The 14,159-nt window shown below is 34.7% G+C and overlaps 1 pseudogene; it reads left to right on the forward strand.

Moving 5' to 3' along the window:
• Positions 1-536: 536 nt before the first annotated feature.
• On the forward strand, positions 537-10,096 carry LOC114723785 (probable carboxylesterase 12; annotated as a pseudogene).
• The last annotated feature ends 4,063 nt before the right edge of the window (positions 10,097-14,159 follow it).

A 14,159-nucleotide genomic window follows, 5' to 3' on the forward strand; every position in this document is an offset into this window, starting at 1 on the left:
CCTCCACATATCTACTTTATAAACTGTAAAAACACTTTTAAAATTATAGTTTGGTTTTCATCCAAACATAGGTCGGACCGTCCTCGACCAAGGCTTAAGGCAAGAACGAAAATTTTGTGAGGTTCAATGCCCGCCTAACATCCATGAGGGGGTAGTTGACGACCAACTCCCAGTGCCCAACTAAATGAAATATGGAATTGAGACCGAGTGCGAGCAAAACACGTGTTCTGCTTTAACTTCTTCCTTTGTTCAAAGCCCAGGGGACGGAGAGAACAAACCTCGAGATGGCTGAAAGAGACAATGACATAGCCCCCGACTTTCCCTTCTTCTGCGTATACAAAGACGGCAGAGTGGTTGACTTCTGACCCCTCACTGAGAAGATCCCGCCTTCTGATGATCCAACTACCGGTGTTCGATCGAAAGACGCCATCGTCTCCGTCGAACCTCCCGTCTCTGTCTGAATCTTCCTTCCCAAGATAACCGACCCGAGCTGGAAAATCCCCGTTCTCCTCTACATCCATGGCGGCGGGTTCTGCATGCAATCCGCCTTCTCCTGCCAGTACCACAACTATGTCGCTACAGTGGTGGCTGAAGCAAACGTCATCACGATCTCTGTGGAATATGGTTTATTCCCAGAGCGACCCTTCCCCACTTGCTACGAAGACTCATGGGCTGCTCTCCAGTGGATCGCATCGCACTCGGGGAGATCCGAACCCGAGTCGTGGCTGAACAACCATGCCGACTTCAAACGAGTGTTCGTCGCCGGCGACAGCACGGGAGGTAACATAACCCACACGCTGGTCACTTGGGTTGGGAAAGTAGGATTGTCGGGTGTGAGGATAATCGGGGCGGTTTTAGTGCACCCTTTTTTGGGGGCACAGTGGACAATCACATGTGGCTGCATATGTGTCCAGAGAATGAAGGGTTGCAAGATAGGAGGATGAAACCGGCCATAGAGGATCTGAAGAGACTTGGTTGCCAGAGAGTGTTGGTGTTTGCAGCAGAGAAGGACTGCTTGTTTGAAGCAGGGAGGAATTATGCGAGAGAGTTGAAGAACAGTGGGTGGGGTGATGAAGTTGAGCTTGTGGAAAACTGGGGTTCAGAGCATTACTTTCACTTTATTGGGAATCAAAGAGAAGGTAAGGCTGAGGATTTGCTTCAAAAGTTTGTGTCTTTCATTAAACAAGATTGAGTTGTGCCCATCATGAATAAGCTGATTGGTATCAGTTCTCGGTGTTTTTGGTAACCAATCTTGTCCTTAGTTCTAATGAATAATGATTTTGATTGCCGCGTGGAATTTGAGTAATGGTAGTTTATACTCCTTCCGATTTAAAATATAAGCTAAATTTTCTTTAAAAAGTTGGTTTTTTTTATAAAATAATATTCATTTTGTCCAAATATTTGATGAGTTTTTTTTTCCTAATTTTATCCTCTTATATTCTCTTTGTTTTTTAATTTATTTATTGTATCTTTTACTTGTTTTCTTCGTTAATAAAGTTATATTAAAAAAACAAATATATACTTTTCACATTTATTATTTTCAATTGATTATAATTAGTTTTTTGATAAATATAAATAGAAAAAATTTAGTTTATATTTTGGATCTGATGGAGTTAGTATTTGATACATGAGTATTAGGTTTTTGGATTACGCATGTGTGACATTAGAATTGATGCCCTCCCGCGAAAGATGTCTCCTGCACGCCATAAAAACTTTACAACCTCTGCTTTTTCATCCCTTTCCATTCTGACACTGTGATTTGAATCGGAGAAAGCCGACGAGATGACCAGTCCAGCGCTCACTCAATCCAAATATCACCGTGCGCTAATCAAATCAAACCACCCCTTCGCCAATGGCATTCTTAGCCATTCCTTCCCTCTCTCTTTCTCTCACATCAGCATCTTTCCCCTCGCCTCTCCTTTCTTAAGTTTCCAACTCCTTCTTTGCTCCTAATTCTCCCTCTTCGCTTTCCTCTCATGACGCCGACCAAATAGCCCATGACTCCCCCCCCCCCCGGTTTTGAAAATTTACAGAGATGGCCGTGTAGAGAGACTCGCCGGCCTAAGAACTGTTCCTCCCGGCGTTGACTCCGTAACAGGCGTCCAATCCAAAGACGTTGTGATTTCTGAAGACGAAGCCGTATCTGCCAGGATTTTCCTTCCCAAAATCATGAACCCGGGTCAGAAGTTACCTGTTCTTGTTTACTTCCATGGCAGTGACTTCTGCATCGAAACTGCGTTCTCCCCAAATTACCACAACTTCGTCAACTCCATTGTTTATCAGGCGAACGTCATTGGCGTCTCTGTCAATTACCGCAATGCTCCGGAGCACCCGGTGTTAGAACAATTCATATGAACACATATATTTATCCAAATAGTCATATAGAATTCTACAATCATCAGAGTAGCAGCGGAAGACTTATAAATACCTCTCGCCATGCTAGATAGTCTGAAGAAGCAATCCATAATGCTTCTGGCCTTGATCTGGATTAGAATAACTGAAATTATTCAGATGTTGTTAGTAGAAAAGATATCAGGATCTCTTCTGACTGGGAGGTGGGCAGAGTGATGGAATAAGAAAGAGCCGCCACCAGTCAGGGAACCTCAAGAGCCATGTATTAGGTTTTCACAGATGCTCACTCAGTTAACCGTCAAAAACTTAACCCACCATCAAGGTCAAGAATGACTAAAAAGCACTGAGTCTAGAACCCTACCTGGACTGGGCCTAACTGACTAACGGGCCATACTTTGGATATTTTAATTAAAACAAAATAATATAATATAATATAAAATATATAATTAAAATATCTTACATTCTCCCACTTGGCCCGTTCATAATATGTCAGTTGACATGTCAAGGTTAATTAAGGCAATACTATTAGAATCATGGCGATAAGTCCCCTTAATCGAGTATTATCTTCCATGTATTACAAATAGCATCCTTACTTAATGGGTTATAACTTTATGAATAAACCTTAAATGTTTATTCGGTTCCAACTTGAATGTTTGTTAATCTCACATAATTCAGGTACCAAACTTGAGACAACAAACCAAAATTTGAATTTCATCACTTGATAACACCTCATTTAGATCACTACATGTGATCCATCTCTGATAAGATATTGATCCTTTGACATTTTTAATAGCATGCTCTTTATTCAAAGGATTTATGCTTTATGTGTTTTATGACCAATTAAATCCATGGTCATATAATAAACACCTTTGATGAATTTGAAATTAATTCAATAATTTAAAATCCTATGATGAAATTCATTAATCAACAATCTTACAACTTGCCTCTATGAATGATTACAAGAGACACTTCATGATGAAAGGAAACAATCAGTGATTGTTTAGCAATCTTGCACTCCTTCATGATGCAACTTGTTCATTAAGCATGAATATGTATCACAATGTTAACAATTTGTTGCTAACTCATCCAGCTAAATTGAACGATCTCAATCATTCAAAGAAATTGACTCATATATGTGAAGCATGATACCTAATGTACATTTAGTAATGTACTTCACCATTGCAGCTTTTCAGTTATCATTCAAGTATTAATTTACTTGTAACTCCAACTAATATTCATTGTAATGACATTGCCCATTTTGTGCACATTTAAACAAGGCAATATCCTACAATTGACTTAGAAGAAATACTCATCATCTCCTTTACATGATGATCATATTAGAGACATATAGACAATCTGATCATATCCTCGTATCAAGTATGTTACACATGACAAATGTCATCTATTCGTGGATGTTCAAGTACTTGTGATTATATATTACTTATGATAATCTCAAGTACCTTGAGAATAATCCATTTATGTATTCTAAAAGAATACAACACCTTAACCAATAATATCACAACTTTTGAACAATGACCATCCTCTCATTTGTAACACCTTGAGTCATAAATATGAACAATATATGGATCATCTATATGCAAATTATAGATGACCCAACTCCCACTAATCAAGTGATACAAACAAAACCATGATATTCTCAACTTGATCATGCATGTGAGTATATCATGATATATTAGTCATCACTATTTTGAGACTTGCTCATGGACCAAATTCTCCTTGTATAAACTATTTGACCTCTTTTACTAATTCATGTATCTCTCCTTGTATCAAAAATTGGAAAGATTCTAACAATATTCCAAATCAATATAGACATTGGCACCAAGAAGATATGGTGGGAACTATTCATTAATATAGGAGGTAATATCTCACTATAATAAGTTCCTTTTCTCCATAGAGAATCTTTGGCAAACAATATTCTTTTGTATTACTTAATGTTGCATACTAGCAACTATACAAATATTCAAACGTTATTGTTTGCCTTGAAATCTCACATATCTATTATGAAGCAATGCCTTTATTTGGAATTTATTTCATTTCTTGAAATATGAAATTGAGGTCATACTCCATATTTATATTTATGTTCTAGCTGAATACTTTTATGTACATCATGTAGTTACAGCGAATTACCAAATTTCAATCACTATTGATCTTAACTCAATCTGTTAATGAGATTGAAGTTGCAAAAAAAGAGTATCACCCATCAATTTTGAGATATCCCTTATATATTTTCAAATACTCCTTGTATAATTGACGGAATTCTTAATGTTGATACTCTTAATTTCAAACATGATCAATTGTGAATCTAAGAACTTCATGATGGTTTTTACATTCACCTTAACAAGATGAGTGCCATGCCAAACCAATGTTCTACCATAATTAGAGGTTGTTCTTTATATGTGATCATTCTTGATTAGTTTGATCACTCCCACTAATCATGGCAATAATAATGAATTTGGCATTCCTCCAAATACTACACTAAAATATGATGGACAAAACATTTGGATGCTTGAGACTTTTATGCATTTTCATCAAAATATGCAATATAAGTCTCAAGAAATATTTTCCTTCTACACTCTTTCTTTCATAAGACAATTTTTCTACAAGTATATATAATAAGTTAAGCTTCCAACTCTTTAGATTTTCAAAAGAATTTAAATACAAATTAGGTTGGAATCTCATTTAGTATATACATAATTGTCTTGAGTGTGTACCCGAAAAGGAAAAACAAATTGTAAACCTTATTGCTCAATATGTCTATTAATATTATGTTTCTTCTCTCAACAACATCACCTAGTGATTTCTTATATGAAGAAACTTAATATATAGACTAGGTTACTGTCCATCATTGATGTACTCACCATCTATCTCCCTTGTTGATCTCACTACATTAATCTATTTGTCAGATTAACCACCCAATTTTGCCTTGTACATTACACAATTATAAGGCAAATAGTGATCAACATTGTGAGAGGCCACTTATAGGAAAAATATGTAATTCCATTTACTAGAACACAAACTTACAATAAATAATAGTACATGTAATCTCTTACTAATCATAACTCTTCAAGCTTTCTTAAAGTCGTACGATGGTTTACGTATTTCTTAATGTAAACTATACATAGATTGGAATCAATAAGGTTTAAGAGATCATTAAATCTCATTCTTGATAAACCTTTTGACCCTTTCATGAAGATCTTTGAAACTATTATGCACCACACAACTTGAAGAAATCCTTCTCATGATTAGTACAAACAAAATGAGATTTTAAATGCACCAATGGCAATAATTTATCCATCATTATCTCCAATCAGACCTTTCCTTATTAACATATAATTCTTATATATGCATATCACTTTATGGTCTTGAGGTTGGTGACTAAATAACCCTTATTCAAAATCTCATCTTATTCAAATTTGAGCCAATCATTTAATATATACATTTTCAATAAATACTTAATCTTGCATGTATTTATGAAAACGTATATAGCTCATACTAATGAGATAATAAATTAAGAATCTCTTTCACCAACAGTAATGGAGATTATTTGTGCCAATACACTTTATGGAGAATCACTTTATAGTCCGCATACAATGCAATGACTCTTTATGAGAATTTCTCAAATTCATCCTTCAGCCCATTTCTTGACTTTTGTTCCATTCATTATGTACCCATAACCAGCTCTTAATTGAGATCATTGTATTAAGACAATTTAGTCTCATAATACTATCTCATTTTGCATGCTAGTATTAATAGGCACTAGAACTTTCTTGATATCAAGTTCAATTTAGTTGAAGAAGTCACATTTATCTTCTTCTAGGCTCAATAATTGTCCCTAACTCAAAAGATAACAATAATGCTGCAAAATAAAGAATTAACTTTTAATCATGCTTACAACAACACTTTATGAGGCATTTAACCATCACGTTTAAGCGTACATTTACCAACGTAAATCATACAATCATAAATTTCGTATCACTGAAGTCTACCTGTGGGTAAAGACTTCAGCATAGCACAAATTTATGTTCTCTAATTGGTGAAACTAGAACGCATTTAGATTTCTAATACCTGTGGGCTACTTAGGAATCATAAGGCCGTTTCTATCCCACCCTAATTAAATATGTAATTATAATTATCTACCTGCGGGCAAAGATTAACCATAACTACATATTTAATTACAAGTGATGTCTTTAAATCTTTATATGATGATTTGTCTATTAAGACAAATACATGTACATGTAAGGATGCTGTGGCTACTCCTCAACTCTACATTTGCATCACAAAGACATCAAATCATTGTGTGTATTGATTGTGCATTTAACCAAAATTGATATTTTAAATCCACATGTGATTAAATATGCATACAACATGTGAATAAGGATGCTGTGGCTACTCCTTGAACAAATATATATGCTAATCACTAATGTCATATATGTACAATTAAATTCCATATACACACACAATATCAATGAGCATTCCAACTAAATAATTTAATCAACTAAACCATTTATGTGATCAAATTATAATTACTCATTGATTATAGTTGATATTTTAAAATCTGTATGTGATTATCTATCCATGCACTATGTAAGAGGATGCTGTGGCTACTCCTTATCAACCTTGCATGCTAATCACAATTATTAACTATGTGCATTTAAATCTCATATATGCACAGCATAATGGAGAACTTGACCAATTAATTTAAGCAACATAAGCAACTAAATAACTAAAATTAAATTCTCCCACTATTTTATGCACCCAAAAATTGTTTAATAAATCAAATTCAGCATATTTCAAATCAAATATAATTTTGCAAAACTCAAACAAATATATGATTGCCTAAAACAAATGTTTAAACAATTAAATAGCGGACAAAAAGAATTTTGCAAAATTTCACAGTATGTTAAAATAGCTAAATTGATTTCTCTTTTATTTAAACAATTTAAATGGTGCATGAAATAGATTATAGATAAACCTTATGGCTAAATAAATAAAAACCAATTTAAATAATGCTTTATTTAGCCAAAAACTGTTTCTAGAAATAAAACAAAATTGGCTCATATAACAAAATACAAAATAGAGCCCAAAGCCAAAATTCCAGAAAAATAAAAAAAGTTCAGGCCAAAAAAGAGTCCCAAATAATAAATCAGAGAACTCATACAACATCTATTTAGCTCAAATGATTTCTGAAAAATTACACAAACCATCCCAAACAACAATAATCGCACAAAGGCAAAAATTGATTTTTCTGGGTTCAGACATACATAAAAGGCCTAGATATATTTCTGGATATGAACCAAAAGAGTGAAAAAAAAATTGGAACCAGAAACAAAATAAACTGATTGAGGCCCATGTTCCAATTTTCCAGAAACTAAAACAATTTTTCAACAGCCAACTTCTGAAATCAGACAAATAGTACTAAAACTTTTGAGAAATTGGAAATAATTTTCACGGTCCACTTTGGCTCTGAAATAAAATCAAAATGACCCAGAATGTCATATGGGCGTGAAACATTAAAGGCCTATAGGGAAATAACATATTAAAACCAGAAAATAAAATTCGAAGGCAGAAACTTGAACCACAATGTCCTTGCGAAATCCTTCCTTTTTTTTTTTTGTGTGTGTATTAAATATGCCCAAAACCGAATGGCCCATAAAATGTGGAAAATATGAAAACAGAAGCTGTCATGGGATAGGCCCAAAACACTGCCCAATTTTGTAAAATGGCTTCGAGTAACAAACAAGCTATTCTACAAAAAACATACAGAGTCCCCAACAAAATAAAAAACAATTCAGATGCCTACTTTTTCGTGAGCCCAAACCATGTTCAGCCCAACAACTGAATAGTGAAACTGGGCGTTTCCCTTTGCCGCCTATTTTCCACCTTCAGTCGGATCCCTAACCAACCCGCCAGCAATTTCAACCCGAATATATACAGACATATCTGCCGCCGTCTCTAATTGCAGGCAACCTTTGCCGGCGATTTTAACGCCGTTTCTCTCGTTTTCACGGCAAGATGATCAGAACTCAATGGCCAGCAATTTATGATAGCAATATCATCAAGAGCAAGCCCATGATCAAATTGAATTTGATAAAAACATGTGGAAAAAAAAACACCAAATAAAATTTTGATTTCAAACCAAAACATCACAGTGGTACCATCGGCAATTTTATTCTCCAAAACGGCAAAGTCCATGTGGGCAATAATCACATGTAAAGGATACGAAAACTCAAATCGCATATATCAATATATAGATTTTGATGCAAAACCAAGCTAACGTTTCGGATCCTTTAAATTTCAATGAAAAGGCAAACCAAATTGAAGGCGGTCATCAAGGAAACAATATATATAATTTTCTTTGGTCCATTCACCCAAAAGCTCGACCATATATAGAGATCCGAGAAAAACAAAGACGGTTGAAACAAGCACATATGACGCTCATAGAAGTTTTTCTCAAAATAATTTCCAAATAGAAAATTAACATACATTCATAATGTATCATTTACGAAAATAGCAGGCAGAGGGAGATCTAAAAACCAGGCTCTGATGCCACATGTTAGAACAATTCATATGAACACATATATTTATCCAAATAGTCATATAGAATTCTACAATCATCAGAGTAGCAGCGGAAGACTTATAAATACCTCTCGCCATGCTAGATAGTCTGAAGAAGCAATCCATAATGCTTCTGGCCTTGATCTGGATTAGAATAACTGAAATTATTCAGATGTTGTTAGTAGAAAAGATATCAGGATCTCTTCTGACTGGGAGGTGGGCAGAGTGATGGAATAAGAAAGAGCCGCCACCAGTCAGGGAACCTCAAGAGCCATGTATTAGGTTTTCACAGATGCTCACTCAGTTAACCGTCAAAAACTTAACCCACCATCAAGTCAAGAATGACTAAAAAGCACTGAGTCTAGAACCCTACCTGGACTGGGCCTAACTGACTAACGGGCCATACTTTGGATATTTTAATTAAAACAAAATAATATAATATAATATAAAATATATAATTAAAATATCTTACACCCGGTTCCAACCGGCCATGAAGATTCAAGGACTGATGTTAAATGGGTCACTTCCCATTTCGCCGGCAACGGCCCCGACGAGTGGCTCAATCACTACGCCGATTTGGCGTAGGTATTCTTCGTCGGGGATAGTACGGGAGCTAACATAGCACACCACATGGCGATTCGGGTCAGTTCAGAGAAACCATGGGGCCTAAAGCTGGAAGATTTAGTTTTGGTGCATCCCTTTTTCTTGGGCGAAGAACGAACAGAGTCGGAACGGAATCAGGCCGCATATACGGCGAAGTTGGATCGTCTATGGAAGTTTCTGTGTCTGACTGCGTCTGGGGGTGACGATCCGTTGATTAACCCGGAAAAGGATCCAAACGTGGGAAGGCTAAATTGTAAGAGAGTGCTCATTTGTGTTGCAGAGGAAGATTTGATGAGGGATAGAGCCTTGCATTACAGAGAATTGCTGGAGAAGAATGGATTTCCGGGAGAGGTGGAGGTATTGGAGACGAAAGGGGAAAACCACGTGCTCCATATATTCAAGCCAACTTGCGATATTGCCCTGGCTTTACTCAGCAGTATTGCTTCCTTCATCAAACAGGGCTAAGCATCGAGCTTTTGCTTCTTTCATAGCTTTTATTGTTAGATAGCCCGATTGGGTTTTAATATTTGCAGACTTTGCGAGTCCATATTTGTGCGTGGAATATCAATTACTCTTCCTATACTTAATATAGAACTCAATTATTAAATTGATTTTAGTTCTAAATATAAGATTTATTTTTTATATTTATCTATTTTTTTTAAATCATCTCTATAGATACTCCCTCGACCATAATCAAATAGAAAAAAAAGAGTGGGTATTAAGAAAGATGATTATAGTATTTTAAGAAAAACGTATTATATTTCTTATAATTAACTAACTTAGCTAATTTCTTTAATCTAATCAAACTAGTTAAATGGGTCTTATATTAAGGATCGGAAGAGTATTATTCTAAGATATGCAAGTATACGTATTAATGAATCGGTCCCAGAACAAGGATCCATTTGCGTGTGAGATGTTTGGACAAGAAAATGGAACGAACGATCAGCTCCAACAAATCCTAACCATAATTCAATCATCGTAGAAACTTCCTCACATCCCTCACATGTTCCTGGGGAGAGGAGTCTGCTATTTATCCCTGTCAAGTGATTATTAATTGGTGGGCCTAAGCGTCCAAAAAAGAAAGCCTCATTTAGTTCAGATGGAGAACGATGCTGGACCAGTTATAGACCCAGGATTATATCGGGTTTCCACTTGTGCCCCGTAAGCTTATACGGGATAAAGGAATGCTTCCATACTGAGGTTTTGAAGTTTGGCCCACAAAAAAAAAAAATACTGAGGTTTTCAAGGGCAATCTTTTGTTTGATTAAAAAAAAAATGGAAACGAGAGAATAGGAAACAGAGAAAGATAAAGCTGACAAGTTATCTTTTACTCTCTCTCTGTTTTTTTTTAATAACACGCGCACTCAACTCACGATCCTACACTGAAAAAATAATTTTTAAAAAAATGTTTGTTGTCAATTGAGCTCTAATGTCCCCATTTCAATTTCATGCTACTGTTTGTTGAACTATCTGAAGTAATGGAAAGGTAAATGTATAGTCAAAACGGGAGTGGGATTGAGGTAAATAGTCAGCAGTTTAAAACCTTCTTATATAATTAAAGAAAGGAAGAAAAGATAAACTTGTTTGAAATAAAGACGGCTCGAGGCGAATACTTTTCATTTGTTTTTTTCCTTAAAAAAATTGAATCTCTTTTATCCTTTTCTTGCATTGTATTCCCTGCCTTATCTCTGATGCTGGAGCTATAGAGTTGGTTGAAGCTATCAATACACTTCAATGGATAATTGATATTCACGGGAAGTGATACTATTTATTAAATTATAAACTGAATTATTTATGTTGAATTCTATATATGTGTGTGTGTGAATACGCCTTCTAGAATAGTGTTATAATATAATATTCATTTTTTTTTTTACAAAAGTTAGTGAAACATTTATAATGCATTTTAAAAAATGCCCTTCATGCAATTAACTATCAATTTAATGTGAAGTATCGTCTTTGAATCTTTTCAATAGATTTAACTAAGGGTATCTTTGAAATGTGAAGATAATTTGTTATATATGTTACATCATTAATGAAGTTTTATCTTTTTTTCCTCCCTTAAACTGCGGTTAAAAAGCACTCTCTCCATTGTCAACTACAAGGCAAGATTCGACGTTTATTGATCTGTATATAAAAGCAGACTTGCACAGTATCTTTGATGACGGAGTGAGTAATATGTTATGGACCCCTGAAAGTAGTAATCAGTAAAGTAAAAACTACCCTCTCCAACTCATACTCTCTCTTCTTCCCACTTCTCTTTCTTTTAATAATTTACTATTGTTCTCTTTTATGTTCTCTCTCCTTATTAATGAGGGTATTTTTAGAAAAAAAATTATACTTTTTACACATTGATTGTTCTTAACTAATTTTAACTATTTTTTTATCAACGTAATTTGGTTATTCATCTCTTATAATAAAGAACAGAGGGAGTAATAAATGGTTAACAAGGAGCATCAATTTTAGCAGTGACATTTTGGGAGTAATAAATTAAGGCTGTTCAGCTACATTATATTGAAGCAAATGAAGATGGGAACTGTTATGGCACTGTGCATGGCAGCACTGTGGTTGGAATCAGGATTGTAAACATTTATAAGCATATTTTACATAAATCAAGATATTTTTTTCCACATACTTATCTCATATTCCGTAAATCAAGATTGAAGAATTGCTTATAAGCAATTCCAAACAGATCCTTTGTTTATTTCTTTCACTCAACTCCAAAACCCCCCCAACTTACTCATAGTATACAAATGTATTGTTATGCTTGATCCAACTAGACCTGGAGTTAGAATCAAACCAGACTATAAGCTGTCTTGTTCAACTTGAAGCCTTTTTCATATCAAACCTCGAGTAGATGGCTAACTTGATCTAATTTTAATCCATACGCACCCTCACTATTCCAAGTTTGAAATTTCAAGTCCTTTTCGTTGTCCCAAATTCCACCATATCAGAACAAGCCTATATTATAGTGAGGCCAACCCTTCATATAGGGATGTTGGAGGTTGATATATAGTTGAGTTGTTATGTCACTTCAAAACCCCTTACCTACCATTAACCTCTTTTGATTTTCATTCATCACTCCCAACTTACACATCTTCTTTCCTTGTTCTTCTACCAGTCACTCCCGGGCTTTGCGGGTCCCCCCAGTCAATTCTTAATCACACACAGCATGTGAATTCGGTGAAATTTTTTTCTTTCTTTGTTTGACAAAAACAGAAATCTAATCACATGCACTATTCTACCAAGACGATGATAATTAAGCACGTGTTTTCTAGACCTCAACGTCATATTACTATTGCTTTTAAGTTATCTTTTCTATTAATAAGGTTAGCTTTACAGCGAGTACTATTTCCAATCCTTAATATAAAAGTTAATTGATTAATTTGAGTAGATTAAAAAAATTAGTTATATTAGTTATGTATAATAAATAGATGTTATTTTTTAAAAAATATTTTTGCTAATTAAATGTATTGGCTAGAACTATCATTATTATAAGGACTACTTTAGAAAAAATAGATAAATATAAGAGACAAAGTAGATTGGACTCTTATATTTAGAATCAAAATAAAAGTGAAACGAGCTCTTATATTAAGGACCGGAGGTAGTATTAATTAGCTAAAATCAAATTTTACTAACAAAGTGTGAGATCTCGTATCACATGCAACAAAAATTGGTCCTTATAATATAAAAATAGTTGTTTTAATATGAAGAATGAACTAACAAGAGTTGGAATTAGCAGGAAAAAAACTAGTCATTTGCAACATAGTAGCGAAGAGGTTCTTATATTTAGTGTCCGATAGTATTTTAAACACAACACTGCTTTTAATAGAGCTTATAAAAAAAGTTGTTGAAGTATCAAATCTCAAATTCTAATACGTGTGAATACAAAAAAACTTAGTTCCCCCATTTAACTACTGGGACTTGTAATAATACTTAAATCTAACCCCAAAAAAGTTATAAAAACTGGGATGCTACATAAATGATGAACTGTGGGTAGCTACGAAAGGTTCCTAACTCAGCCTTGCTGTCCTGAGTGGAGAAACATGGTGTTGGAATTTGGCATTGTCTCGTGTTATTATCTGTCTCTACAGAAATTATTGTGTTGTTCCCTGTTTGGTTGTTCCATGTTATGACACTATCTGTCTCTTCCTGCATTAACTCCATTATTTTCACCCTCTCGCCCTTTCCACCAACCGTATTAACCACAAACCAAATCATCCCTAGGTACCTGCTATGCTCGGTAAAATAACTAACACTACCAATGCATTTATGAGTCTCTTTCATCGCCTTTCTGTACACTATACTAAGCCGATCGATATCTTAATTCTCATTACAACCTTTTTAATGTCATCATTACTATCTCACTTGCTTTCCTTTATCATTCTCCCCCACCATGCCCTGCTTATTCAATCATTCTCTGAGAACGATCAGGACACTGCCGATCGATCGCTGTACGTTTTCTTTCATTTATTATATACATTTAATTTTGATGATATTGATGGGTTTTAGAAATCAGATACATATACATATACATACACTCCTCCGGTCTTAATATAAGACCCTTATATATAAGGTCTTATATTTAAGACCCGAGAAGTGTATATATATGATAAGAGTCTTATATTTAA

Source organism: Neltuma alba, unplaced genomic scaffold (genome assembly GCF_004799145.2).
Source record: "Neltuma alba isolate B1F8T4 unplaced genomic scaffold, ASM479914v2 tig00012154_pilon, whole genome shotgun sequence".
NCBI lineage: Eukaryota > Viridiplantae > Streptophyta > Magnoliopsida > Fabales > Fabaceae > Neltuma > Neltuma alba.